This window comes from Rhincodon typus, unplaced genomic scaffold, assembly GCF_021869965.1.
Source record: "Rhincodon typus isolate 14 unplaced genomic scaffold, sRhiTyp1.1 hic_rhity00001706, whole genome shotgun sequence".
In the NCBI taxonomy this organism is placed as follows: domain Eukaryota; kingdom Metazoa; phylum Chordata; class Chondrichthyes; order Orectolobiformes; family Rhincodontidae; genus Rhincodon; species Rhincodon typus.
In genome coordinates, this window is record NW_025967344.1 from 1,714 (window position 1) to 7,040 (window position 5,327).

Here is a 5,327-nt window from a genome sequence, read left to right on the forward strand (position 1 = left end):
TGGAGCATAATGTCAGATAAATAATTTAGAATACATCTGAGATTACAATGCATTTGTTCTAACAAATTTACAAATGGGTTTAGAAGCAATGTATCTGTAAAAGCATATGGTAGGGTTTTGTGTCTTTCTTCCAATTATAACATGCCTCTCCTGCCTTTGAAATTTGTTAATTTTTTTTCTGATCTTGATCCCATTCAACTTTGTCGATATCACAGATTATAATGAACCTTCAATAAATCAGGGAGGGCAGACCTTGTTTCAGACTGCCTGTTTTCAAATTTCTGTGAGTTGACATATTCACTACACTGTCGTATTCAATTTTGGTGCATGTCTATTGATTATTCGCTCTCATTCAAGGGCATATTTTTCTTTCATTACAACACAAGACATTGGAACAGGTGTCTAGCAGTGCATACACTGACTAAACCATCGTAAACAGCTCCATTGCAACAAGTCAGAGCACCAGAAGAAAAACAGACAAGGGCAGCGTTCTGGAGGCTGACGGGTGACCTTATAGAGGTTTATTAAAATATGAAGGGCATGGATAGGGTAAATAGGCAAGGTCTTTTCCCCGGGGGTCAGGGAGTCCAAAATTAGAGGGCATAGGTTTAAGGTGAGAGGGAAAAATTTAAAAGGGACCTAAAGGGCACCTTTTTCACACAGAGGGTGAGTGCGTGTATGGAACAAACTGCTGGAGGAAGTAGCGAAGGCCGGTACAGTTATAACATATACAAGGCATCTGGATGGGTATATGAATAGAAAGGGTTTAGAGGGATATGGGTAAAATGCTGGCAAGTGGGGCTAGATTTATTTAGGATATCTGGTCAGCATGGATGAGTTGGACCGAAGGGTCTGTTTCCGTGCGGTACATCTCTATGACTCTGTTGGAGACCACAGTGCATTTGAAGAGAGAAGACAGCAAGCATTGAAAAGAACTGATATGATATGTGTATCATATATCATTTCCTGTGCAAATACAAATACACCATAAATGGAGATGGATCACCGTTCTAACTTCACCATATCTCACAGAAGAAGAGTTCAGTGAGGCCCACTTAGTCGAACCAAAATGTACTCAAGAAAGGTACTTTTCCTTTTGCTTCTTCATTTAAAAATGTCAATTTTTAACCTTCCAATGCACTAACATTCAACTGAGAATGCGACTGAGTGGATTATCAGTCCTTGACTCGACCACACCAGAAAGAAAAGCCAGCCAAATTTGGAAATGACTGGTACTGCTCCAAAACTAGTAAACACCTTAAAATGGGAGTCCAGTTCAAACTGTCATCAGTCATTTCCAAGTTTTTTCTGGCGTTTCCTTCAAGAGGCTTGAGCACAAGCCAGATGGTAAAGCCGCAAAATACCGTGGACAATTCTTTTTGTAATGGAGCTGAGACAAATTAATTCTTAAATACATTCAAGCCCTCTAACCCAAAGTTAAAAAATCCATTAAAAATGTTCCAAGAAATGGAAATATCCTGCAGATTCCCCTTTGTATCACATGCCTCAAAGGTGACAAACTTATCTCTTTGTTTGTACCTTGCCTGACATCTCTTCCCATCAACTCCATTGTGCTATATAACTACATTCTGAGAATACACTCATTTATTGACATATTAAAAAGTACACCAGAGAAATATTTCAATACTGAGTGTGACTAGTAGCTTTTCCTCTCTGTTTCCACTTGTTACAAATTAGTAGATTCACTATACCATGAACTATTAAGGGACTGAATTTCTGTCATGGTCATAAGTCTGATTTTAACAAAAAAACTGAATCTTTATCACTAAGTTGGAACTTTGGCATAAATTACTCTTGAATAATGCTAAAATTTATGATGTGGGGGAGGTTTGGAATTCCTTGGGTATCCTGCCCTAAACAAATGCCTCTTTAAATTCCTGCAGAGGATGACATGAGCCCTGTTGAGACTGTTTGGAAGGCTCTGCACCTGTTTCAGTCAAAGTTAATCTCTGCAAGTGGATATTTCAGAAAGGAATGTCCACCTAGGCACTATAAGGATGGACAACATTCACTTTTAATTTTGCCCTTCAAAAAAATCCCAAAGACTCCTAAGACGTTTAGATTTGTTTTAGTGCTATAGGAAATCTATAAATATTTACATAATGTATAAGTACTTGCAGGAACAGGTTATTTAATATATGGTTAAGAATTGGTTATTGAGATAACGTAAGCAAATAATTTGCCACCATACCAGGCTACGAGTTCCTATGTCAGCAGGCAGAGGCAACTGCAAATTTATTTTTCTGCATACTTGCAGCTTGCAATTGTTTCCTGCGCTGTTGATGTATCATAGAATCATAGAACCCAACAGTGTGGAAGCTGGCTATTCAGCCCATCAAGTCCACACCGACCCTCCGAAGAGCATTCCACCCAGACTCACACCCCTATCCTATCCCTGCATTTCCCGGGGTTAATCCACCTAGCGTGCACATCCTTGGACACTATGAGCAATTCAGCATGGCCAATCCACCTAACTTGCGCATCTTTGGACTGTGGGAGGAAACCAGAGCACCCAGTGGAAACCCATGCAGACACGGGGAGAATGTGCAAACTCCACACAGACAGTTACCCAAGGCTAGAAGCAAACCTAGGTCCCTGGTGCCATGAGGCACTACAGTGCTAACCATCGAGCCATTATACCACATCAAATGCTGACCTACCCGGCAACACTGACATCCCATGAAAGCACAAATTGGAGGAATTCCGACGACACAAGCGAAATGGAGCTGGACACGAATGCAGCACGTTACAGCACCAAGGGGAAGCCAGAGCACAGTAAATTCTGTACTGTCAATTCTGATACATTCAAAACCTACAACCCGTGGCTAAAGCTTCTCATCAGAAAGCAAAACAAAAAAAAATTGACTCCCATCGACCATAAGGGACAAAATGGTGTATTTTCTACAAAAAGCAACAATAATTCCTTGAAATAGCAAGAACTGCAGATCCTGGAGTCAGAGATAACAAAGGGTGGAGCTGGAGGAACACAGCAGGCCAGGCTTATGAAGGGTCCCGACCCGAAATGTCAGCTTTCCTGTTCCTCTGATGCTGCCTGGCCTGCTGTATTCCTCCAGCTCCACACTGTGTTATCAGTAATTCCTTGAATGTCTTTTGCCTTAATGGAGAGCATCTTTCCATAACCTGAAGACTAGAAAGATAGAAAAATGGACTGTCTCACTGGATTGCCACTGGGTTCAATAATGTGAGCTGCATAAAGGTAAGTCACAACAGACCATAGGTTAGAGAGAAAGAGAGAGAGAAAGAGAGAGAGAAAGAGAGAGAGAAAGAGAGGGGGGGGAGGGAGTGACAGAGTAAGAGAGAGAGAAAAAAAAGAAAGGAAAAGAGAGAGGGGGAGAGAGAGGCGATTGGTGGTGATTTAACCGGAGGGTCACCATGCCTCAGATGAGACGAGAGGTTGAGAAGGAGAATCCTTCATGGTAACTTCAGCCAGTGCAGCAATTGAACTCGTGTTGCTTGTATCACTCTGCATTGTTCAGTCTAACAGGGTAACATTTAATCATATTGTTTTCTGAAGGGTGGAAGAGGACAGGCTGCTATCCGAGCAAAATGTTGACCTCTTTGATTGTGGCATGCACGCAGTACATCTCATGTCACAATGGAAAGAAAAGGGGGTGGATTCAACATAGACTGTTACAGAAGGAACCATGGTGGCCAGGCCCACTGGACAGATGATACAGTCGGCTCCCAGTGATAGGAAAACCTCCCCCAGTCAAGCTGGAAGGCAAAAGGTGTTGGCACAGAATTCCCATTGGCAGGATGTCAGTTAGGCTCATTAATGAGCCAATTAACATCCTTCTACTTGAACCCATCAAAATGTAGTGGTGGTTTAAGGATTAAATGGAAGCTATACAGTTTCCATGCATCTCAGAAAGGCCATCAGCAAAGCAAGGGGGGCTGTGGGGTGGGAGGGTGCAGGTAAGGAGGGGAGTAGGGGCCTTGTTATTTGGCCTGATTGAGGGATCCAATCTTGCAATGGCAGCGTATACTGAATTAGTCTCCTCCATGTACTTGCCAATCCAACTTCCCGCTTTACACCTCTCCCCATGGTCCTTACTCTGCCCAGAGGAACGAACCAGTCATACTTAGGAACGAACGTACTGATCATACTGGGGCTCCATTTTCAGTTATACAGGATGCATCAGGCCAATTTATGTCTTTTGCAAGTTTTACTGGTTTTCCATTCTGGGTGTAAGCCCCATCCTGCCCTCAATTACCTGTAGCTTCGGTCCTTCACTGGTCCTGGACCTCTGGTGAATACACTGCACCCCACCCCCCACTTCATTGAAATGCTCAGTGGGTGGGACTTCTGTTGTCTGGTCTGAAACCAAATGCCCACAGGGCACTTACTCCCAAGGTGTCCCCCGTGAAACTGATAGGGGTTTCCCTACCAATGTTCCAAATAGCAGGCAAGCCCTTCAACTCCACTAAGTCCGACCCAAAACTGCAGTCAACCTCAATCCTATATAGACCTGCTTGATACAGAGAAAATTCACAGTAATCCTTGGCTAAGGTTTATTTGACTCCATCAATGATTTAGTGCAGAGAGCAATGGCAGTATTGCTTGCCCCTCACTTACCAAAAACAAACGTCTTCCATGGAATTTTCTTGGCCAATACAGTTCTAAGAGTTACTTCTTTTTTCTCTTCTTCAACAAGTTCTTCTAGAAATCCATTTCTAAAAGCAAGTTGAAAATATTGTATCATTCGTTATTTGACTAATAATCATAATTGGAAAAAGAAAACACAGCTTTTAAATAGTAATAAATATGATGATAAACCTCGGTGACAAACAAATATTGTAACTTAAAGGTCAGAAAAAAAACTCAGAATGAGAAAATGCAACTTATGAAACCCATTTCATTTGGAACCCAAACGGCATCGACTTGTTGATGTACAGACTCAACATTTCTTATTGGTTAAAACGAATTGAGCAATAACAATAGCCTACCTAACAAAACGTGTATTTGCAATATTGGCCTTATTTGCAGAATTCTCTTTAGATTTTCCACAGCTATCAGGCCAGACAGGAAAGTCTGGGTGACAGATTTCTCTTTCGCCAACAGTGATGTTAGTCACCAACCTGAAGATTTTCAGTCCTGGAGTCACAGAGTCATACAACATGGAAACAGACCCCTTTGACCCAACTTGTCCAAACTGACCGAACATCCCAATTTGACCGAGTCCCATTTGCCAGCATTTGGTCCAGGTCCCTCGAAACATTTTCTATTCATGTAACTGTCCAAATATCTTTTAAATGTTGCAATTGTACCGGCCTCCACCACTTTC

General features: G+C 42.0%; 1 long non-coding RNA gene across 1 annotated transcript; it reads left to right on the forward strand.

Moving 5' to 3' along the window:
• Positions 1 to 3,012: 3,012 nt before the first annotated feature.
• LOC125481323 lies at positions 3,013 to 4,998 on the forward strand. Its single transcript, XR_007261287.1, has 2 exons — positions 3,013 to 3,238; positions 3,557 to 4,998. It is a non-coding gene; the product is annotated as an uncharacterized LOC125481323 (long non-coding RNA).
• The last annotated feature ends 329 nt before the right edge of the window (positions 4,999 to 5,327 follow it).